Here is a 22,295-nt window from a genome sequence, read left to right on the forward strand (position 1 = left end):
AAAGAGAAAGAATAAGAAACAAACTCCAGTGAGGGAGGCCAGACCCTGGTAGAAGTAGAAAAGCTGAATGCAGGAACAATGTGAGAGTAGAACCCCCCGAGCAGTTGAGGGGGAAAGAGGCCTCTGTATGAGGTTTGAATCCTTTCTTTTATAATGGACGTTTATCTCACAGAAGTGTTGCAACTGATCAATCAGTTTCTCCTTTGAGGTTTATGCTTTTTCCAGATAAAACCATTGATACAAGAATGCAGGCCGCTCTTGTCTTGGCACTTCAGGCCATTTGTTGGCCTTTTTGAGACCTGGTAATTGTTCTTGCCTGTGAGGGGGAGGTCAGTTTCCAGATAAAGCATAGGTCTTTGTTAACAAACCAAAAATTGCATTTACACAGTCCAAACATCTTTGCCGAAACCCGGGATTGAACCAGGGACCTTTAGATCTTCAGTCTAACGCTCTCCCAACTGAGCTATTTCGGCTCATACCGCATACCTACTATGAAATCAATCTAAATGTCACAAACCACTGTTGCAAGAAACAAACATGCTTGAAGTTCTAAAGACCTATGATAACAAAGAAGCAGGGCCAGCTCCTCGTTAGTATAGTGGTGAGTATCCCCGCCTGTCACGCGGGAGACCGGGGTTCGATTCCCCGACAGGGAGGCGATGCTTTTGTGTTTTTTATTTGCCATTAGAGATTACCTTGATCTCCATTAAAAAAAAAAATCATGTTTTTGAACACAATTAGATTTCGGTTTATGGAACCCAAAGGTTTATGCTTTTTCCAGATAAAACCATTGATACAAGAATGCAGGCCTCTCTTGTCTTGGCACTTCAGGCGTTTTTGTTGGCTTTTTTGAGACCTGGTAATTGTTCTTGCCTGTTTTTATGGAACTAATATATGTAAAATTGTTCCATTGTAACAAAAGAACCCAAAATAGACACAAAAAATAAATTATAGAGGGAAACAAAGAGAAAGAATAAGAAACAAACTCCAGTGAGGGAGGCCAGACCCTGGTAGAAGTAGAAAAGCTGAATGCAGGAACAATGTGAGAGTAGAACCCCCCGAGCAGTTGAGGGGGAAAGAGGCCTCTGTATGAGGTTTGAATCCTTTCTTTTATAATGGACGTTTATCTCACAGAAGTGTTGCAACTGATCAATCAGTTTCTCCTTTGAGGTTTATGCTTTTTCCAGATAAAACCATTGATACAAGAATGCAGGCCGCTCTTGTCTTGGCACTTCAGGCCATTTGTTGGCCTTTTTGAGACCTGGTAATTGTTCTTGCCTGTGAGGGGGAGGTCAGTTTCCAGATAAAGCATAGGTCTTTGTTAACAAACCAAAAATTGCATTTACACAGTCCAAACATCTTTGCCGAAACCCGGGATTGAACCAGGGACCTTTAGATCTTCAGTCTAACGCTCTCCCAACTGAGCTATTTCGGCTCATACCTCATACCTACTATGAAATCAATCTAAATGTCACAAACCACTGTTGCAAGAAACAAACATGCTTGAAGTTCTAAAGACCTATGATAACAAAGAAGCAGGGCCAGCTCCTCGTTAGTATAGTGGTGAGTATCCCCGCCTGTCACGCGGGAGACCGGGGTTCGATTCCCCGACGGGGAGGCGATGCTCTTGTGTTTTTTATTTGCCATTAGAGATTACCTTGATCTCCATTAAAAAAAAAAATCATGTTTTTGAACACAATTAGATTTCTGTTTATGGAACCCAAAGGTTTATGCTTTTTCCAGATAAAACCATTGATACAAGAATGCAGGCCTCTCTTGTCTTGGCACTTCAGGCGTTTTTGTTGGCTTTTTTGAGACCTGGTAATTGTTCTTGCCTGTTTTTATGGAACTAATATATGTAAAATTGTTCCATTGTAACAAAAGAACCCAAAATAGACACAAAAAATAAATTATAGAGGGAAACAAAGAGAAAGAATAAGAAACAAACTCCAGTGAGGGAGGCCAGACCCTGGTAGAAGTAGAAAAGCTGAATGCAGGAACAATGTGAGAGTAGAACCCCCCGAGCAGTTGAGGGGGAAAGAGGCCTCTGTATGAGGTTTGAATCCTTTCTTTTATAATGGACGTTTATCTCACAGAAGTGTTGCAACTGATCAATCAGTTTCTCCTTTGAGGTTTATGCTTTTTCCAGATAAAACCATTGATACAAGAATGCAGGCCTCTCTTGTCTTGGCACTTCAGGCCATTTGTTGGCCTTTTTGAGACCTGGTAATTGTTCTTGCCTGTGAGGGGGAGGTCAGTTTCCAGATAAAGCATAGGTCTTTGTTAACAAACCAAAAATTGCATTTACACAGTCCAAACAGCTTTGCCGAAACCCGGGATTGAACCAGGGACCTTTAGATCTTCAGTCTAACGCTCTCCCAACTGAGCTATTTCGGCTCATACCTCATACCTACTATGAAATCAATCTAAATGTCACAAACCACTGTTGCAAGAAACAAACATGCTTTAAGTTCTAAAGACCTATGATAACAAAGAAGCAGGGCCAGCTCCTCGTTAGTATAGTGGTGAGTATCCCCGCCTGTCACGCGGGAGACCGGGGTTCGATTCCCCGACGGGGAGGCGATGCTCTTGTGTTTTTTATTTGCCATTAGAGATTACCTTGATCTCCATTAAAAAAAAAATCATGTTTTTGAACACAATTAGATTTCTGTTTATGGAACCCAAAGGTTTATGCTTTTTCCAGATAAAACCATTGATACAAGAATGCAGGCCTCTCTTGTCTTGGCACTTCAGGCCATTTTTTGGCTTTTTTGAGACCTGGTAATTGTTCTTGCCTGTTTTTATGGAACTAATATATGTAAAATTGTTCCATTGTAACAAAAGAACCCAAAATAGACACAAAAAATAAATTATAGAGGGAAACAAAGAGAAAGAATAAGAAACAAACTCCAGTGAGGGAGGCCAGACCCTGGTAGAAGTAGAAAAGCTGAATGCAGGAACAATGTGAGAGTAGAACCCCCGAGCAGTTGAGGGGGAAAGATGCCTCTGTATGAGGTTTGAATCCTTTCTTTTATAATGGACGTTTATCTCACAGAAGTGTTGCAACTGATCAATCAGTTTCTCCTTTGAGGTTTATGCTTTTTCCAGATAAAACCATTGATACAAGAATGCAGGCCTCTCTTGCCTTGGCACTTCAGGCCATTTGTTGGCCTTTTTGAGACCTGGTAATTGTTCTTGCCTGTGAGGGGGAGGTCAGTTTCCAGATAAAGCATAGGTCTTTGTTAACAAACCAAAAAATGCATTTACACAGTCCAAACAGCTTCAGTCTAACGCTCTCCCAACTGAGCTATTTCGGCTCATACCTCATACCTACTATGAAATCAATCTAAATGTCACAAACCACTGTTGCAAGAAACAAACATGCTTGAAGTTCTAAAGACCTATGATAACAAAGAAGCAGGGCCAGCTCCTCGTTAGTATAGTGGTGAGTATCCCCGCCTGTCACGCGGGAGACCGGGGTTCGATTCCCCGACGGGGAGGCGGTGCTTTTGTGTTTTTTATTTGCCATTAGAGATTACCTTGATCTCCATTAAAAAAAAAAATCATGTTTTTGAACACAATTAGATTTCTGTTTATGGAACCCAAAGGTTTATGCTTTTTCCAGATAAAACCATTGATACAAGAATGCAGGCCTCTCTTGTCTTGGCACTTCAGGCGTTTTTGTTGGCTTTTTTGAGACCTGGTAATTGTTCTTGCCTGTTTTTATGGAACTAATATATGTAAAATTGTTCCATTGTAACAAAAGAACCCAAAATAGACACAAAAAATAAATTATAGAGGGAAACAAAGAGAAAGAATAAGAAACAAACTCCAGTGAGGGAGGCCAGACCCTGGTAGAAGTAGAAAAGCTGAATGCAGGAACAATGTGAGAGTAGAACCCCCCGAGCAGTTGAGGGGGAAAGATGCCTCTGTATGAGGTTTGAATCCTTTCTTTTATAATGGACGTTTATCTCACAGAAGTGTTGCAACTGATCAATCAGTTTCTCCTTTGAGGTTTATGCTTTTCCAGATAAAACCATTGATACAAGAATGCAGGCCTCTCTTGCCTTGGCACTTCAGGCCATTTGTTGGCCTTTTTGAGACCTGGTAATTGTTCTTGCCTGTGAGGGGGAGGTCAGTTTCCAGATAAAGCATAGGTCTTTGTTAACAAACCAAAAAATGCATTTACACAGTCCAAACAGCTTCAGTCTAACGCTCTCCCAACTGAGCTATTTCGGCTCATACCTCATACCTACTATGAAATCAATCTAAATGTCACAAACCACCGTTGCAAGAAACAAACATGCTTGAAGTTCTAAAGACCTATGATAACAAAGAAGCAGGGCCAGCTCCTCGTTAGTATAGTGGTGAATATCCCCGCCTGTCACGCGGGAGACCGGGGTTCGATTTCCCGACGGGGAGGCGATGCTCTTGTGTTTTTTATTTGCCATTAGAGATTACCTTGATCTCCATTAAAAAAAAAAAATCATGTTTTTGAACACAATTAGATTTCTGTTTATGGAACCCAAAGGTTTATGCTTTTTCCAGATAAAACCATTGATACAAGAATGCAGGCCTCTCTTGTCTTGGCACTTCAGGCCATTTGTTGGCTTTTTTGAGACCTGGTAATTGTTCTTGCCTGTGAGGAGGAGGTCAATTTCCAGATAAAGCGTAGGTCTTTAACAAACCAAAAATTGCATGTACACAGTCCAAAGAGCTTTGCCGAAACCCGGGATTGAACCAGGGACCTTTAGATCTTCAGTCTAACGCTCTCCCAACTGAGCTATTTCGGCTCATACCTTGTAGCCCTTTCACTTGGCACTAGGTGTTTATTCATGTACAAGGGCCTGCCTTCCACAGTTGGGTTTTTGCTCATGCCTAAACAGAAGATATTATCTGATATTGTGTGCTAAATAAGTGGATTGCTTATTAAATGAGGATTTGGCTTAATAAATTCAGTGAAGAAATATAATTTAGTAAGGCACAATTGACTTTAGTTCACATCTCAATTGACTATGAAATCAATCTAAATGTCACAAACCACTGTTGCAAGAAACAGACATTCTAGAGGGAAACAAAGAGAAACAATAAGAATCAAACTCCAGTGAGGAAGGACAGAGCCTGGAACAATAAGAAAAGACAAATGAATGAACAATGTGAGAGTAGTACCCGGACGGAGCCCTCTGAATGAGGTTTGAACTTGTTTTTTGAACTTATCTGATGTTAGATGGACATTAACAGTCATGGCACAATAGATTTTAAATGATTGAACAGGTTCTAGTTCATAAACACAATAAGAATTCTTTTTATGGAACTAATATATGTAAAATGGTTCCATTATAACAAAAGAACCCAAAATAGACACAAAAAATAAATTATAGAGGGAAACAAAGAGAAAGAATAAGAAACAAACTCCAGTGAGGGAGGCCAGACCCTGGTAGAAGTAGAAAAGCTGAATGCAGGAACAATGTGAGAGTAGAACCCCCCGAGCAGTTGAGGGGGAAAGAGGCCTCTGAATGAGGTTTGAATCCTTTCTTTTATAATGGACGTTTATCTCACAGAAGTGTTGCAACTGATCAATCAGTTTCTCCTTTGAGGTTTATGCTTTTTCCAGATAAAACCAATGATACAAGAATGCAGGCCTCTCTTGTCTTGGCACTTCAGGCCATTTGTTGGCTTTTTTGAGACCTGGTAATTGTTCTTGCCTGTGAGGGGGAGGTCAGTTTCCAGATAAAGCATAGGTCTTTGTTAACAAACCAAAAATTGCATTTACACAGTCCAAACAGCTTTGCCGAAACCCTGGATTTCACCAGGGACCATTAGATCTTCAGTCTAATGCTCTCCCAACTGAGCTATTTCGGCTCATACCTCATTCCTACTATGAAATCAATCTAAATGTCACAAACCACTGTTGCAAGAAACAAACATGCTTGAAGTTCTAAAGACCTATGATAACAAAGAAGCAGGGCCAGCTCCTCGTTAGTATAGTGGTGAGTATCCCCGCCTGTCACGCGGGAGACCGGGGTTCGATTCCCCGACAGGGAGGCGATGCTTTTGTGTTTTTTATTTGCCATTAGAGATTACCTTGATCTCCATTAAAAAAAAAAATCATGTTTTTGAACACAATTAGATTTCTGTTTATGGAACCCAAAGGTTTATGCTTTTTCCAGATAAAACCATTGATACAAGAATGCAGGCCTCTCTTGTCTTGGCACTTCAGGCGTTTTTGTTGGCTTTTTTGAGACCTGGTAATTGTTCTTGCCTGTTTTTATGGAACTAATATATGTAAAATTGTTCCATTGTAACAAAAGAACCCAAAATAGACACAAAAAATAAATTATAGAGGGAAACAAAGAGAAAGAATAAGAAACAAACTCCAGTTAGGGAGGCCAGACCCTGGTAGAAGTAGAAAAGCTGAATGCAGGAACAATGTGAGAGTAGAACCCCCCGAGCAGTTGAGGGGGAAAGAGGCCTCTGTATGAGGTTTGAATCCTTTCTTTTATAATGGACGTTTATCTCACAGAAGTGTTGCAACTGATCAATCAGTTTCTCCTTTGAGGTTTATGCTTTTTCCAGATAAAACCATTGATACAAGAATGCAGGCCGCTCTTGTCTTGGCACTTCAGGCCATTTGTTGGCCTTTTTGAGACCTGGTAATTGTTCTTGCCTGTGAGGGGGAGGTCAGTTTCCAGATAAAGCATAGGTCTTTGTTAACAAACCAAAAAATGCATTTACACAGTCCAAACAGCTTCAGTCCAACGCTCTCCCAACTGAGCTATTTCGGCTCATACCTCATACCTACTATGAAATCAATCTAAATGTCACAAACCACTGTTGCAAGAAACAAACATGCTTGAAGTTCTAAAGACCTATGATAACAAAGAAGCAGGGCCAGCTCCTCGTTAGTATAGTGGTGAGTATCCCCGCCTGTCACGCGGGAGACCGGGGTTCGATTCCCCGACGGGGAGGCGATGCTCTTGTGTTTTTTATTTGCCATTAGAGATTACCTTGATCTCCATTAAAAAAAAAAATCATGTTTTTGAACACAATTAGATTTCTGTTTATGGAACCCAAAGGTTTATGCTTTTTCCAGATAAAACCATTGATACACGAATGCAGGCCTCTCTTGTCTTGGCACTTCAGGCCATTTGTTGGCTTTTTTGAGACCTGGTAATTGTTCTTGCCTGTGAGGAGGAGGTCAATTTCCAGATAAAGCGTAGGTCTTTAACAAACCAAAAATTGCATGTACACAGTCCAAAGAGCTTTGCCGAAACCCGGGATTGAACCAGGGACCTTTAGATCTTCAGTCTATCGCTCTCCCAACTGAGCTATTTCGGCTCATACCTTGTAGCCCTTTCACTTGGCACTAGGTGTTTATTCATGTACAAGGGCCTGCCTTCCACAGTTGGGTTTTTGCTCATGCCTAAACAGAAGATATTATCTGATATTGTGTGCTAAATAAGTGGATTGCTTATTAAATGAGGATTTGGCTTAATAAATTCAGTGAAGAAATATAATTTAGTAAGGCACAATTGACTTTAGTTCACATCTCAATTGACTATGAAATCAATCTAAATGTCACAAACCACTGTTGCAAGAAACAGACATTCTAGAGGGAAACAAAGAGAAACAATAAGAATCAAACTCCAGTGAGGAAGGACAGAGCCTGGAACAATAAGAAAAGACAAATGAATGAACAATGTGAGAGTAGTACCCGGACGGAGCCCTCTGAATGAGGTTTGAACTTGTTTTTTGAACTTATCTGATGTTAGATGGACATTAACAGTCATGGCACAATAGATTTTAAATGATTGAACAGGTTCTAGTTCATAAACACAATAAGAATTCTTTTTATGGAACTAATATATGTAAAATGGTTCCATTATAACAAAAGAACCCAAAATAGACACAAAAAATAAATTATAGAGGGAAACAAAGAGAAAGAATAAGAAACAAACTCCAGTGAGGGAGGCCAGACCCTGGTAGAAGTAGAAAAGCTGAATGCAGGAACAATGTGAGAGTAGAACCCCCCGAGCAGTTGAGGGGGAAAGAGGCCTCTGAATGAGGTTTGAATCCTTTCTTTTATAATGGACGTTTATCTCACAGAAGTGTTGCAACTGATCAATCAGTTTCTCCTTTGAGGTTTATGCTTTTTCCAGATAAAACCAATGATACAAGAATGCAGGCCTCTCTTGTCTTGGCACTTCAGGCCATTTGTTGGCTTTTTTGAGACCTGGTAATTGTTCTTGCCTGTGAGGGGGAGGTCAGTTTCCAGATAAAGCATAGGTCTTTGTTAACAAACCAACAATTGCATTTACACAGTCCAAACAGCTTTGCCGAAACCCTGGATTTCACCAGGGACCTTTAGATCTTCAGTCTAACGCTCTCCCAACTGAGCTATTTCGGCTCATACCTCATACCTACTATGAAATCAATCTAAATGTCACAAACCACCGTTGCAAGAAACAAACATGCTTGAAGTTCTAAAGACCTATGATAACAAAGAAGCAGGGCCAGCTCCTCGTTAGTATAGTGGTGAGTATCCCCGCCTGTCACGCGGGAGACCGGGGTTCGATTCCCCGACGGGGAGGCGATGCTCTTGTGTTTTTTATTTGCCATTAGAGATTACCTTGATCTCCATTAAAAAAAAAAATCATGTTTTTGAACACAATTAGATTTCTGTTTATGGAACCCAAAGTTTTATGCTTTTTCCAGATAAAACCATTGATACAAGAATGCAGGCCTCTCTTGTCTTGGCACTTCAGGCCATTTGTTGGCTTTTTTGAGACCTGGTAATTGTTCTTGCCTGTGAGGAGGAGGTCAATTTCCAGATAAAGCGTAGGTCTTTAACAAACCAAAAATTGCATGTACACAGTCCAAAGAGCTTTGCCGAAACCCGGGATTGAACCAGGGACCTTTAGATCTTCAGTCTAACGCTCTCCCAACTGAGCTATTTCGGCTCATACCTTGTAGCCCTTTCACTTGGCACTAGGTGTTTATTCATGTACAAGGGCCTGCCTTCCACAGTTGGGTTTTTGCTCATGCCTAAACAGAAGATATTATCTGATATTGTGTGCTAAATAAGTGGATTGCTTATTAAATGAGGATTTGGCTTAATAAATTCAGTGAAGAAATATAATTTAGTAAGGCACAATTGACTTTAGTTCACATCTCAATTGACTATGAAATCAATCTAAATGTCACAAACCACTGTTGCAAGAAACAGACATTCTAGAGGGAAACAAAGAGAAACAATAAGAATCAAACTCCAGTGAGGAAGGACAGAGCCTGGAACAATAAGAAAAGACAAATGAATGAACAATGTGAGAGTAGTACCCGGACGGAGCCCTCTGAATGAGGTTTGAACTTGTTTTTTGAACTTATCTGATGTTAGATGGACATTAACAGTCATGGCACAATAGATTTTAAATGATTGAACAGGTTCTAGTTCATAAACACAATAAGAATTCTTTTTATGGAACTAATATATGTAAAATGGTTCCATTATAACAAAAGAACCCAAAATAGACACAAAAAATAAATTATAGAGGGAAACAAAGAGAAAGAATAAGAAACAAACTCCAGTGAGGGAGGCCAGACCCTGGTAGAAGTAGAAAAGCTGAATGCAGGAACAATGTGAGAGTAGAACCCCCCGAGCAGTTGAGGGGGAAAGAGGCCTCTGAATGAGGTTTGAATCCTTTCTTTTATAATGGACGTTTATCTCACAGAAGTGTTGCAACTGATCAATCAGTTTCTCCTTTGAGGTTTATGCTTTTTCCAGATAAAACCAATGATACAAGAATGCAGGCCTCTCTTGTCTTGGCACTTCAGGCCATTTGTTGGCTTTTTGAGACCTGGTAATTGTTCTTGCCTGTGAGGGGGAGGTCAGTTTCCAGATAAAGCATAGGTCTTTGTTAACAAACCAAAAATTGCATTTACACAGTCCAAACAGCTTTGCCGAAACCCTGGATTTCACCAGGGACCTTTAGATCTTCAGTCTAACGCTCTCCCAACTGAGCTATTTCGGCTCATACCTCATACCTACTATGAAATCAATCTAAATGTCACAAACCACTGTTGCAAGAAACAAACATGCTTGAAGTTCTAAAGACCTATGATAACAAAGAAGCAGGGCCAGCTCCTCGTTAGTATAGTGGTGAGTATCCCCGCCTGTCACGCGGGAGACCGGGGTTCGATTCCCCGACGGGGAGGCGATGCTCTTGTGTTTTTTATTTGCCATTAGAGATTACCTTGATCTCCATTAAAAAAAAAATCATGTTTTTGAACACAATTAGATTTCTGTTTATGGAACCCAAAGGTTTATGCTTTTTCCAGATAAAACCATTGATACAAGAATGCAGGCCTCTCTTGTCTTGGCACTTCAGGCATTTTTGTTGGCTTTTTTGAGACCTGGTAATTGTTCTTGCCTGTTTTTATGGAACTAATATATGTAAAATTGTTCCATTGTAACAAAAGAACCCAAAATAGACACAAAAAATAAATTATAGAGGGAAACAAAGAGAAAGAATAAGAAACAAACTCCAGTGAGGGAGGCCAGACCCTGGTAGAAGTAGAAAAGCTGAATGCAGGAACAATGTGAGAGTAGAACCCCCCGAGCAGTTGAGGGGGAAAGATGCCTCTGTATGAGGTTTGAATCCTTTCTTTTATAATGGACGTTTATCTCACAGAAGTGTTGCAACTGATCAATCAGTTTCTCCTTTGAGGTTTATGCTTTTTCCAGATAAAACCATTGATACAAGAATGCAGGCCGCTCTTGTCTTGGCACTTCAGGCCATTTGTTGGCCTTTTTGAGACCTGGTAATTGTTCTTGCCTGTGAGGGGGAGGTCAGTTTCCAGATAAAGCATAGGTCTTTGTTAACAAACCAAAAATTGCATTTACACAGTCCAAACATCTTTGCCGAAACCCGGGATTGAACCAGGGACCTTTAGATCTTCAGTCTAACGCTCTCCCAACTGAGCTATTTCGGCTCATACCTCATACCTACTATGAAATCAATCTAAATGTCACAAACCACTGTTGCAAGAAACAAACATGCTTGAAGTTCTAAAGACCTATGATAACAAAGAAGCAGGGCCAGCTCCTCGTTAGTATAGTGGTGAGTATCCCCGCCTGTCACGCGGGAGACCGGGGTTCGATTCCCCGACGGGGAGGCGATGCTCTTGTGTTTTTTATTTGCCATTAGAGATTACCTTGATCTCCATTAAAAAAAAAAATCATGTTTTTGAACACAATTAGATTTCTGTTTATGGAACCCAAAGGTTTATGCTTTTTCCAGATAAAACCATTGATACAAGAATGCAGGCCTCTCTTGTCTTGGCACTTCAGGCGTTTTTGTTGGCTTTTTTGAGACCTGGTAATTGTTCTTGCCTGTTTTTATGGAACTAATATATGTAAAATTGTTCCATTGTAACAAAAGAACCCAAAATAGACACAAAAAATAAATTATAGAGGGAAACAAAGAGAAAGAATAAGAAACAAACTCCAGTGAGGGAGGCCAGACCCTGGTAGAAGTAGAAAAGCTGAATGCAGGAACAATGTGAGAGTAGAACCCCCCGAGCAGTTGAGGGGGAAAGATGCCTCTGTATGAGGTTTGAATCCTTTCTTTTATAATGGACGTTTATCTCACAGAAGTGTTGCAACTGATCAATCAGTTTCTCCTTTGAGGTTTATGCTTTTTCCAGATAAAACCATTGATACAAGAATGCAGGCCTCTCTTGTCTTGGCACTTCAGGCCATTTGTTGGCCTTTTTGAGACCTGGTAATTGTTCTTGCCTGTGAGGGGGAGGTCAGTTTCCAGATAAAGCATAGGTCTTTGTTAACAAACCAAAAATTGCATTTACACAGTCCAAACAGCTTTGCCGAAACCCGGGATTGAACCAGGGACCTTTAGATCTTCAGTCTAACGCTCTCCCAACTGAGCTATTTCGGCTCATACCTCATACCTACTATGAAATCAATCTAAATGTCACAAACCACTGTTGCAAGAAACAAACATGCTTGAAGTTCTAAAGACCTATGATAACAAAGAAGCAGGGCCAGCTCCTCGTTAGTATAGTGGTGAGTATCCCCGCCTGTCACGCGGGAGACCGGGGTTCGATTCCCCGACGGGGAGGCGATGCTCTTGTGTTTTTTATTTGCCATTAGAGATTACCTTGATCTCCATTAAAAAAAAAAATCATGTTTTTGAACACAATTAGATTTCTGTTTATGGAACCCAAAGGTTTATGCTTTTTCCAGATAAAACCATTGATACAAGAATGCAGGCCTCTCTTGTCTTGGCACTTCAGGCCATTTTTTGGCTTTTTTGAGACCTGGTAATTGTTCTTGCCTGTTTTTATGGAACTAATATATGTAAAATTGTTCCATTGTAACAAAAGAACCCAAAATAGACACAAAAAATAAATTATAGAGGGAAACAAAGAGAAAGAATAAGAAACAAACTCCAGTGAGGGAGGCCAGACCCTGGTAGAAGTAGAAAAGCTGAATGCAGGAACAATGTGAGAGTAGAACCCCCCGAGCAGTTGAGGGGGAAAGATGCCTCTGTATGAGGTTTGAATCCTTTCTTTTATAATGGACGTTTATCTCACAGAAGTGTTGCAACTGATCAATCAGTTTCTCCTTTGAGGTTTATGCTTTTTCCAGATAAAACCATTGATACAAGAATGCAGGCCTCTCTTGCCTTGGCACTTCAGGCCATTTGTTGGCCTTTTTGAGACCTGGTAATTGTTCTTGCCTGTGAGGGGGAGGTCAGTTTCCAGATAAAGCATAGGTCTTTGTTAACAAACCAAAAAATGCATTTACACAGTCCAAACAGCTTTGCCGAAACCCTGGATTTCACCAGGGACCTTTGGATCTTCAGTCTAACGCTCTCCCAACTGAGCTATTTCGGCTCATACCTCATACCTACTATGAAATCAATCTAAATGTCACAAACCACTGTTGCAAGAAACAAACATGCTTGAAGTTCTAAAGACCTATGATAACAAAGAAGCAGGGCCAGCTCCTCGTTAGTATAGTGGTGAGTATCCCTGCCTGTCACGCGGGAGACCGGGGTTCGATTCCCCGACAGGGGAGGCGATGCTTTTGTGTTTTTTATTTGCCATTAGAGATTACCTTGATCTCCATTAAAAAAAAAAATCATGTTTTTGAACACAATTAGATTTCTGTTTATGGAACCCAAAGGTTTATGCTTTTTCCAGATAAAACCATTGATACAAGAATGCAGGCCTCTCTTGTCTTGGCACTTCAGGCATTTTTGTTGGCTTTTTTGAGACCTGGTAATTGTTCTTGCCTGTTTTTATGGAACTAATATATGTAAAATTGTTCCATTGTAACAAAAGAACCCAAAATAGACACAAAAAATAAATTATAGAGGGAAACAAAGAGAAAGAATAAGAAACAAACTCCAGTGAGGGAGGCCAGACCCTGGTAGAAGTAGAAAAGCTGAATGCAGGAACAATGTGAGAGTAGAACCCCCCGAGCAGTTGAGGGGGAAAGAGGCCTCTGAATGAGGTTTGAATCCTTTCTTTTATAATGGACGTTTATCTCACAGAAGTGTTGCAACTGATCAATCAGTTTCTCCTTTGAGGTTTATGCTTTTTCCAGATAAAACCATTGATACAAGAATGCAGGCCGCTCTTGTCTTGGCACTTCAGGCCATTTGTTGGCCTTTTTGAGACCTGGTAATTGTTCTTGCCTGTGAGGGGGAGGTCAGTTTCCAGATAAAGCATAGGTCTTTGTTAACAAACCAAAAATTGCATTTACACAGTCCAAACAGCTTTGCCGAAACCCGGGATTGAACCAGGGACCTTTAGATCTTCAGTCTAACGCTCTCCCAACTGAGCTATTTCGGCTCATACCTCATACCTACTATGAAATCAATCTAAATGTCACAAACCACTGTTGCAAGAAACAAACATGCTTGAAGTTCTAAAGACCTATGATAACAAAGAAGCAGGGCCAGCTCCTCGTTAGTATAGTGGTGAGTATCCCCGCCTGTCACGCGGGAGACCGGGGTTCGATTCCCCGACGGGGAGGCGATGCTCTTGTGTTTTTTATTTGCCATTAGAGATTACCTTGATCTCCATTAAAAAAAAAAATCATGTTTTTGAACACAATTAGATTTCTGTTTATGGAACCCAAAGGTTTATGCTTTTTCCAGATAAAACCATTGATACAAGAATGCAGGCCTCTCTTGTCTTGGCACTTCAGGCGTTTTTGTTGGCTTTTTTGAGACCTGGTAATTGTTCTTGCCTGTTTTTATGGAACTAATATATGTAAAATTGTTCCATTGTAACAAAAGAACCCAAAATAGACACAAAAAATAAATTATAGAGGGAAACAAAGAGAAAGAATAAGAAACAAACTCCAGTGAGGGAGGCCAGACCCTGGTAGAAGTAGAAAAGCTGAATGCAGGAACAATGTGAGAGTAGAACCCCCCGAGCAGTTGAGGGGGAAAGAGGCCTCTGTATGAGGTTTGAATCCTTTCTTTTATAATGGACGTTTATCTCACAGAAGTGTTGCAACTGATCAATCAGTTTCTCCTTTGAGGTTTATGCTTTTTCCAGATAAAACCATTGATACAAGAATGCAGGCCTCTCTTGTCTTGGCACTTCAGGCCATTTGTTGGCCTTTTTGAGACCTGGTAATTGTTCTTGCCTGTGAGGGGGAGGTCAGTTTCCAGATAAAGCATAGGTCTTTGTTAACAAACCAAAAATTGCATTTACACAGTCCAAACAGCTTTGCCGAAACCCTGGATTGAACCAGGGACCTTTAGATCTTCAGTCTAACGCTCTCCCAACTGAGCTATTTCGGCTCATACCTCATACCTACTATGAAATCAATCTAAATGTCACAAACCACTGTTGCAAGAAACAAACATGCTTGAAGTTCTAAAGACCTATGATAACAAAGAAGCAGTGCCAGCTCCTCGTTAGTATAGTGGTGAGTATCCCCGCCTGTCACGCGGGAGACCGGGGTTCGATTCCCCGACGGGGAGGCGATGCTCTTGTGTTTTTTATTTGCCATTAGAGATTACCTTGATCTCCATTAAAAAAAAAATCATGTTTTTGAACACAATTAGATTTCTGTTTATGGAACCCAAAGGTTTATGCTTTTTCCAGATAAAACCATTGATACAAGAATGCAGGCCTCTCTTGTCTTGGCACTTCAGGCCATTTTTTGGCTTTTTTGAGACCTGGTAATTGTTCTTGCCTGTTTTTATGGAACTAATATATGTAAAATTGTTCCATTGTAACAAAAGAACCCAAAATAGACACAAAAAATAAATTATAGAGGGAAACAAAGAGAAAGAATAAGAAACAAACTCCAGTGAGGGAGGCCAGACCCTGGTAGAAGTAGAAAAGCTGAATGCAGGAACAATGTGAGAGTAGAACCCCCCGAGCAGTTGAGGGGGAAAGATGCCTCTGTATGAGGTTTGAATCCTTTCTTTTATAATGGACGTTTATCTCACAGAAGTGTTGCAACTGATCAATCAGTTTCTCCTTTGAGGTTTATGCTTTTTCCAGATAAAACCATTGATACAAGAATGCAGGCCTCTCTTGCCTTGGCACTTCAGGCCATTTGTTGGCCTTTTTGAGACCTGGTAATTGTTCTTGCCTGTGAGGGGGAGGTCAGTTTCCAGATAAAGCATAGGTCTTTGTTAACAAACCAAAAAATGCATTTACACAGTCCAAACAGCTTCAGTCTAACGCTCTCCCAACTGAGCTATTTCGGCTCATACCTCATACCTACTATGAAATCAATCTAAATGTCACAAACCACTGTTGCAAGAAACAAACATGCTTGAAGTTCTAAAGACCTATGATAACAAAGAAGCAGGGCCAGCTCCTCGTTAGTATAGTGGTGAGTATCCCCGCCTGTCACGCGGGAGACCGGGGTTCGATTCCCCGACGGGGAGGCGATGCTCTTGTGTTTTTTATTTGCCATTAGAGATTACCTTGATCTCCATTAAAAAAAAAAATCATGTTTTTGAACACAATTAGATTTCTGTTTATGGAACCCAAAGGTTTATGCTTTTTCCAGATAAAACCATTGATACAAGAATGCAGGCCTCTCTTGTCTTGGCACTTCAGGCCATTTGTTGGCTTTTTTGAGACCTGGTAATTGTTCTTGCCTGTGAGGAGGAGGTCAATTTCCAGATAAAGCGTAGGTCTTTAACAAACCAAAAATTGCATGTACACAGTCCAAAGAGCTTTGCCGAAACCCGGGATTGAACCAGGGACCTTTAGATCTTCAGTCTAACGCTCTCCCAACTGAGCTATTTCGGCTCATACCTTGTAGCCCTTTCACTTGGCACTAGGTGTTTATTCATGTACAAGGGCCTGCCTTCCACAGTTGGGTTTTTGCTCATGCCTAAACAGAAGATATTATCTGATATTGTGTGCTAAATAAGTGGATTGCTTATTAAATGAGGATTTGGCTTAATAAATTCAGTGAAGAAATATAATTTAGTAAGGCACAATTGACTTTAGTTCACATCTCAATTGACTATGAAATCAATCTAAATGTCACAAACCACTGTTGCAAGAAACAGACATTCTAGAGGGAAACAAAGAGAAACAATAAGAATCAAACTCCAGTGAGGAAGGACAGAGCCTGGAACAATAAGAAAAGACAAATGAATGAACAATGTGAGAGTAGTACCCGGACGGAGCCCTCTGAATGAGGTTTGAACTTGTTTTTTGAACTTATCTGATGTTAGATGGACATTAACAGTCATGGCACAATAGATTTTAAATGATTGAACAGGTTCTAGTTCATAAACACAATAAGAATTCTTTTTATGGAACTAATATATGTAAAATGGTTCCATTATAACAAAAGAACCCAAAATAGACACAAAAAATAAATTATAGAGGGAAACAAAGAGAAAGAATAAGAAACAAACTCCAGTGAGGGAGGCCAGACCCTGGTAGAAGTAGAAAAGCTGAATGCAGGAACAATGTGAGAGTAGAACCCCCCGAGCAGTTGAGGGGGAAAGATGCCTCTGTATGAGGTTTGAATCCTTTCTTTTATAATGGACGTTTATCTCACAGAAGTGTTGCAACTGATCAATCAGTTTCTCCTTTGAGGTTTATGCTTTTTCCAGATAAAACCATTGATACAAGAATGCAGGCCTCTCTTGTCTTGGCACTTCAGGCCATTTGTTGGCTTTTTTGAGACCTGGTAATTGTTCTTGCCTGTGAGGAGGAGGTCAATTTCCAGATAAAGCATAGGTCTTTAACAAACCAAAAATTGCATGTACACAGTCCAAAGAGCTTTGCCGAAACCCGGGATTGAACCAGGGACCTTTAGATCTTCAGTCTAACGCTCTCCCAACTGAGCTATTTCGGCTCATACCTCATACCTACTATGAAATCAATCTAAATGTCACAAACCACTGTTGCAAGAAACAAACATGCTTGAAGTTCTAAAGACCTATGATAACAAAGAAGCAGGGCCAGCTCCTGGTTAGTATAGTGGTGAGTATCCCCGCCTGTCACGCGGGAGACCGGGGTTCGATTCCCTGACGGGGAGGCGATGCTCTTGTGTTTTTTATTTGCCATTAGAGATTACCTTGATCTCCATTAAAAAAAAAATCATGTTTTTGAACACAATTAGATTTCTGTTTATGGAACCCAAAGGTTTATGCTTTTTCCAGATAAAACCATTGATACAAGAATGCAGGCCTCTCTTGTCTTGGCACTTCAGGCATTTTTTGGCTTTTTTGAGACCTGGTAATTGTTCTTGCCTGTTTTTATGGAACTAATATATGTAAAATTGTTCCATTGTAACAAAAGAACCCAAAATAGACACAAAAAATAAATTATAGAGGGAAACAAAGAGAAAGAATAAGAAACAAACTCCAGTGAGGGAGGCCAGACCCTGGTAGAAGTAGAAAAGCTGAATGCAGGAACAATGTGAGAGTAGAACCCCCCGAGCAGTTGAGGGGGAAAGAGGCCTCTGTATGAGGTTTGAATCCTTTCTTTTATAATGGACGTTTATCTCACAGAAGTGTTGCAACTGATCAATCAGTTTCTCCTTTGAGGTTTATGCTTTTTCCAGATAAAACCATTGATACAAGAATGCAGGCCTCTCTTGTCCTTGGCACTTCAGGCCATTTGTTGGCCTTTTTGAGACCTGGTAATTGTTCTTGCCTGTGAGGGGGAGGTCAGTTTCCAGATAAAGCATAGGTCTTTGTTAACAAACCAAAAATTGCATTTACACAGTCCAAACAGCTTTGCCGAAACCCTGGATTTCACCAGGGACCTTTAGATCTTCAGTCTAACGCTCTCCCAACTGAGCTATTTCGGCTCATACCTCATACCTACTATGAAATCAATCTAAATGTCACAAACCACTGTTGCAAGAAACAAACATGCTTGAAGTTCTAAAGACCTATGATAACAAAGAAGCAGGGCCAGCTCCTCGTTAGTATAGTGGTGAGTATCCCCGCCTGTCACGCGGGAGACCGGGGTTCGATTCCCCGACAGGGGAGGCGATGCTCTTGTGTTTTTTATTTGCCATTAGAGATTACCTTGATCTCCATTAAAAAAAAAATCATGTTTTTGAACACAATTAGATTTCTGTTTATGGAACCCAAAGGTTTATGCTTTTTCCAGATAAAACCATTGATACAAGAATGCAGGCCTCTCTTGTCTTGGCACTTCAGGCGTTTTTGTTGGCTTTTTTGAGACCTGGTAATTGTTCTTGCCTGTTTTTATGGAACTAATATATGTAAAATTGTTCCATTGTAACAAAAGAACCCAAAATAGACACAAAAAATAAATTATAGAAGGAAACAAAGAGAAGGAATAAGAAACAAACTCCAGTGAGGGAGGCCAGACCCTGGTAGAAGTAGAAAAGCTGAATGCAGGAACAATGTGAGAGTAGAACCCCCCGAGCAGTTGAGGGGGAAAGAGGCCTCTGTATGAGGTTTGAATCCTTTCTTTTATAATGGACGTTTATCTCACAGAAGTGTTGCAACTGATCAATCAGTTTCTCCTTTGAGGTTTATGCTTTTTCCAGATAAAACCATTGATACAAGAATGCAGGCCGCTCTTGTCTTGGCACTTCAGGCCATTTGTTGGCCTTTTTGAGACCTGGTAATTGTTCTTGCCTGTGAGGGGGAGGTCAGTTTCCAGATAAAGCATAGGTCTTTGTTAACAAACCAAAAATTGCATTTACACAGTCCAAACAGCTTTGCCGAAACCCGGGATTGAACCAGGGACCTTTAGATCTTCAGTCTAACGCTCTCCCAACTGAGCTATTTCGGCTCATACCTCATACCTACTATGAAATCAATCTAAATGTCACAAACCACTGTTGCAAGAAACAAACATGCTTGAAGTTCTAAAGACCTATGATAACAAAGAACCAGGGCCAGCTCCTCGTTAGTATAGTGGTGAGTATCCCCGCCTGTCACGCGGGAGACCGGGGTTCGATTCCCCGACGGGGAGGCGATGCTTTTGTGTTTTTTATTTGCCATTAGAGATTACCTTGATCTCCATTAAAAAAAAAAATCATGTTTTTGAACACAATTAGATTTCTGTTTATGGAACCCAAAGGTTTATGCTTTTTCCAGATAAAACCATTGATACAAGAATGCAGGCCTCTCTTGTCTTGGCACTTCAGGCGTTTTTGTTGGCTTTTTTGAGACCTGGTAATTGTTCTTGCCTGTTTTTATGAAACTAATATATGTAAAATTGTTCCATTGTAACAAAAGAACCCAAAATAGACACAAAAAATAAATTATAGAGGGAAACAAAGAGAAAGAATAAGAAACAAACTCCAGTGAGGGAGGCCAGACCCTGGTAGAAGTAGAAAAGCTGAATGCAGGAACAATGTGAGAGTAGAACCCCCCGAGCAGTTGAGGGGGAAAGAGGCCTCTGTATGAGGTTTGAATCCTTTCTTTTATAATGGACGTTTATCTCACAGAAGTGTTGCAACTGATCAATCAGTTTCTCCTTTGAGGTTTATGCTTTTTCCAGATAAAACCATTGATACAAGAATGCAGGCCGCTCTTGTCTTGGCACTTCAGGCCATTTGTTGGCCTTTTTGAGACCTGGTAATTGTTCTTGCCTGTGAGGGGGAGGTCAGTTTCCAGATAAAGCATAGGTCTTTGTTAACAAACCAAAAATTGCATTTACACAGCCCAAACAGCTTTGCCGAAACCCGGGATTGAACCAGGGACCTTTAGATCTTCAGTCTAATGCTATCCCAACTGAGCTATTTCGGCTCATACCTCATACCTACTATGAAATCAATCTAAATGTCACAAACCACTGTTGCAAGAAACAAACATGCTTGAAGTTCTAAAGACCTATGATAACAAAGAAGCAGGGCCAGCTCCTCGTTAGTATAGTGGTGAGTATCCCCGCCTGTCATGCGGGAGACCGGGGTTCGATTACCCGACGGGGAGGCGATGCTCTTGTGTTTTTTATTTGCCATTAGAGATTACCTTGATCTGCATTAAAAAAAAAATCATGTTTTTGAACACAATTAGATTTCTGTTTATGGAACCCAAAGGTTTATGCTTTTTCCAGATAAAACCATTGATACAAGAATGCAGGCCTCTCTTGTCTTGGCACTTCAGGCCATTTGTTGGCTTTTTTGAGACCTGGTAATTGTTCTTGCCTGTGAGGAGGATGTCAATTTCCAGATAAAGCATAGGTCTTTAACAAACCAAAAATTGCATGTACACAGTCCAAAGAGCTTTGCCGAAACCCGGGATTGAACCAGGGACCTTTAGATCTTCAGTCTAACGCTCTCCCAACTGAGCTATTTCGGCTCATACCTTGTAGCCCTTTCACTTGGCACTAGGTGTTTATTCATGTACAAGGGCCTGCCTTCCACAGTTGGGTTTTTGCTCATGCCTAAACAGAAGATATTATCTGATATTGTGTGCTAAATAAGTGGATTGCTTATTAAATGAGGATTTGGCTTAATAAATTCAGTGAAGAAATATAATTTAGTAAGGCACAATTGACTTTAGTTCACATCTCAATTGACTATGAAATCAATCTAAATGTCACAAACCACTGTTGCAAGAAACAGACATTCTAGAGGGAAACAAAGAGAAACAATAAGAATCAAACTCCAGTGAGGAAGGACAGAGCCTGGAACAATAAGAAAAGACAAATGAATGAACAATGTGAGAGTAGTACCCGGACGGAGCCCTCTGAATGAGGTTTGAACTTGTTTTTTGAACTTATCTGATGTTAGATGGACATTAACAGTCATGGCACAATAGATTTTAAATGATTGAACAGGTTCTAGTTCATAAACACAATAAGAATTCTTTTTATGGAACTAATATATGTAAAATGGTTCCATTATAACAAAAGAACCCAAAATAGACACAAAAAATAAATTATAGAGGGAAACAAAGAGAAAGAATAAGAAACAAACTCCAGTGAGGGAGGCCAGACCCTGGTAGAAGTAGAAAAGCTGAATGCAGGAACAATGTGAGAGTAGAACCCCCCCGAGCAGTTGAGGGGGAAAGAGGCCTCTGAATGAGGTTTGAATCCTTTCTTTTATAATGGACGTTTATCTCACAGAAGTGTTGCAACTGATCAATCAGTTTCTCCTTTGAGGTTTATGCTTTTTCCAGATAAAACCAATGATACAAGAATGCAGGCCTCTCTTGTCTTGGCACTTCAGGCCATTTGTTGGCTTTTTTGAGACCTGGTAATTGTTCTTGCCTGTGAGGGGGAGGTCAGTTTCCAGATAAAGCATAGGTCTTTGTTAACAAACCAAAAATTGCATTTTCACAGTCCAAACAGCTTTGCCGAAATCCTGGATTTAACCAGGGACCTTTAGATCTTCAGTCTAACGCTCTCCCAACTGAGCTATTTCGGCTCATACCTCAGACCTACTATGAAATCAATCTAAATGTCACAAACCACTGTTGCAAGAAACAAACATGCTTAAAGTTCTAAAGACCTATGATAACAAAGAAGCAGGGCCAGCTCCTCGTTAGTATAGTGGTGAGTATCCCCGCCTGTCACGCGGGAGACTGGGGTTCGATTCCCCGACGGGGAGGCGATGCTTTTGTGTTTTTTATTTGCCATTAGAGATTACCTTGATCTCCATTAAAAAAAAAAAACATGTTTTTGAACACAATTAGATTTCTGTTTATGGAACCCAAAGGTTTATGCTTTTTCCAGATAAAACCATTGATACAAGAATGCAGGCCTCTCTTGTCTTGGCACTTCAGGCCAATTGTTGGCTTTTTTGAGACCTGGTAATTGTTCTTGCCTGTGAGGAGGAG

General features: G+C 40.5%; 24 non-coding genes across 24 annotated transcripts; 12 read left to right on the top strand and 12 right to left on the bottom strand.

Annotated features, from left to right (window-relative positions):
- Positions 1-400: 400 nt before the first annotated feature.
- Positions 401-473, bottom strand: trnaf-gaa (transfer RNA phenylalanine (anticodon GAA)). Its single transcript has one exon. It is a non-coding gene; the product is annotated as a tRNA-Phe (tRNA).
- Positions 474-1,362: 889 nt separating this feature from the next.
- On the bottom strand, positions 1,363-1,435 carry trnaf-gaa (transfer RNA phenylalanine (anticodon GAA)). The gene has a single exon. It is a non-coding gene; the product is annotated as a tRNA-Phe (tRNA).
- A 111-nt stretch (positions 1,436-1,546) lies between these two features.
- Positions 1,547-1,618, top strand: trnad-guc (transfer RNA aspartic acid (anticodon GUC)). The gene has a single exon. It is a non-coding gene; the product is annotated as a tRNA-Asp (tRNA).
- Positions 1,619-2,324: 706 nt separating this feature from the next.
- On the bottom strand, positions 2,325-2,397 carry trnaf-gaa (transfer RNA phenylalanine (anticodon GAA)). The gene has a single exon. It is a non-coding gene; the product is annotated as a tRNA-Phe (tRNA).
- A 111-nt stretch (positions 2,398-2,508) lies between these two features.
- On the top strand, positions 2,509-2,580 carry trnad-guc (transfer RNA aspartic acid (anticodon GUC)). The gene has a single exon. It is a non-coding gene; the product is annotated as a tRNA-Asp (tRNA).
- Positions 2,581-3,428: 848 nt separating this feature from the next.
- On the top strand, positions 3,429-3,500 carry trnad-guc (transfer RNA aspartic acid (anticodon GUC)). The gene has a single exon. It is a non-coding gene; the product is annotated as a tRNA-Asp (tRNA).
- Positions 3,501-4,720: 1,220 nt separating this feature from the next.
- On the bottom strand, positions 4,721-4,793 carry trnaf-gaa (transfer RNA phenylalanine (anticodon GAA)). Its single transcript has one exon. It is a non-coding gene; the product is annotated as a tRNA-Phe (tRNA).
- A 2,103-nt stretch (positions 4,794-6,896) lies between these two features.
- trnad-guc (transfer RNA aspartic acid (anticodon GUC)) lies at positions 6,897-6,968 on the top strand. The gene has a single exon. It is a non-coding gene; the product is annotated as a tRNA-Asp (tRNA).
- Positions 6,969-8,518: 1,550 nt separating this feature from the next.
- Positions 8,519-8,590, top strand: trnad-guc (transfer RNA aspartic acid (anticodon GUC)). Its single transcript has one exon. It is a non-coding gene; the product is annotated as a tRNA-Asp (tRNA).
- A 297-nt stretch (positions 8,591-8,887) lies between these two features.
- trnaf-gaa (transfer RNA phenylalanine (anticodon GAA)) lies at positions 8,888-8,960 on the bottom strand. Its single transcript has one exon. It is a non-coding gene; the product is annotated as a tRNA-Phe (tRNA).
- Positions 8,961-10,139: 1,179 nt separating this feature from the next.
- Positions 10,140-10,211, top strand: trnad-guc (transfer RNA aspartic acid (anticodon GUC)). The gene has a single exon. It is a non-coding gene; the product is annotated as a tRNA-Asp (tRNA).
- Positions 10,212-10,916: 705 nt separating this feature from the next.
- Positions 10,917-10,989, bottom strand: trnaf-gaa (transfer RNA phenylalanine (anticodon GAA)). The gene has a single exon. It is a non-coding gene; the product is annotated as a tRNA-Phe (tRNA).
- Positions 10,990-11,100: 111 nt separating this feature from the next.
- On the top strand, positions 11,101-11,172 carry trnad-guc (transfer RNA aspartic acid (anticodon GUC)). The gene has a single exon. It is a non-coding gene; the product is annotated as a tRNA-Asp (tRNA).
- A 706-nt stretch (positions 11,173-11,878) lies between these two features.
- Positions 11,879-11,951, bottom strand: trnaf-gaa (transfer RNA phenylalanine (anticodon GAA)). The gene has a single exon. It is a non-coding gene; the product is annotated as a tRNA-Phe (tRNA).
- Positions 11,952-12,062: 111 nt separating this feature from the next.
- On the top strand, positions 12,063-12,134 carry trnad-guc (transfer RNA aspartic acid (anticodon GUC)). The gene has a single exon. It is a non-coding gene; the product is annotated as a tRNA-Asp (tRNA).
- A 1,668-nt stretch (positions 12,135-13,802) lies between these two features.
- Positions 13,803-13,875, bottom strand: trnaf-gaa (transfer RNA phenylalanine (anticodon GAA)). Its single transcript has one exon. It is a non-coding gene; the product is annotated as a tRNA-Phe (tRNA).
- A 111-nt stretch (positions 13,876-13,986) lies between these two features.
- trnad-guc (transfer RNA aspartic acid (anticodon GUC)) lies at positions 13,987-14,058 on the top strand. Its single transcript has one exon. It is a non-coding gene; the product is annotated as a tRNA-Asp (tRNA).
- Positions 14,059-14,948: 890 nt separating this feature from the next.
- trnad-guc (transfer RNA aspartic acid (anticodon GUC)) lies at positions 14,949-15,020 on the top strand. Its single transcript has one exon. It is a non-coding gene; the product is annotated as a tRNA-Asp (tRNA).
- Positions 15,021-15,869: 849 nt separating this feature from the next.
- trnad-guc (transfer RNA aspartic acid (anticodon GUC)) lies at positions 15,870-15,941 on the top strand. The gene has a single exon. It is a non-coding gene; the product is annotated as a tRNA-Asp (tRNA).
- Positions 15,942-16,238: 297 nt separating this feature from the next.
- Positions 16,239-16,311, bottom strand: trnaf-gaa (transfer RNA phenylalanine (anticodon GAA)). The gene has a single exon. It is a non-coding gene; the product is annotated as a tRNA-Phe (tRNA).
- Positions 16,312-17,304: 993 nt separating this feature from the next.
- On the bottom strand, positions 17,305-17,377 carry trnaf-gaa (transfer RNA phenylalanine (anticodon GAA)). The gene has a single exon. It is a non-coding gene; the product is annotated as a tRNA-Phe (tRNA).
- Positions 17,378-19,226: 1,849 nt separating this feature from the next.
- Positions 19,227-19,299, bottom strand: trnaf-gaa (transfer RNA phenylalanine (anticodon GAA)). The gene has a single exon. It is a non-coding gene; the product is annotated as a tRNA-Phe (tRNA).
- A 111-nt stretch (positions 19,300-19,410) lies between these two features.
- On the top strand, positions 19,411-19,482 carry trnad-guc (transfer RNA aspartic acid (anticodon GUC)). The gene has a single exon. It is a non-coding gene; the product is annotated as a tRNA-Asp (tRNA).
- Positions 19,483-20,740: 1,258 nt separating this feature from the next.
- On the bottom strand, positions 20,741-20,813 carry trnaf-gaa (transfer RNA phenylalanine (anticodon GAA)). Its single transcript has one exon. It is a non-coding gene; the product is annotated as a tRNA-Phe (tRNA).
- Between the last annotated feature and the right edge of the window lie 1,482 nt (positions 20,814-22,295).

Source organism: Denticeps clupeoides, chromosome 3 (assembly GCF_900700375.1).
Source record: "Denticeps clupeoides chromosome 3, fDenClu1.1, whole genome shotgun sequence".
Classification (NCBI taxonomy): domain Eukaryota; kingdom Metazoa; phylum Chordata; class Actinopteri; order Clupeiformes; family Denticipitidae; genus Denticeps; species Denticeps clupeoides.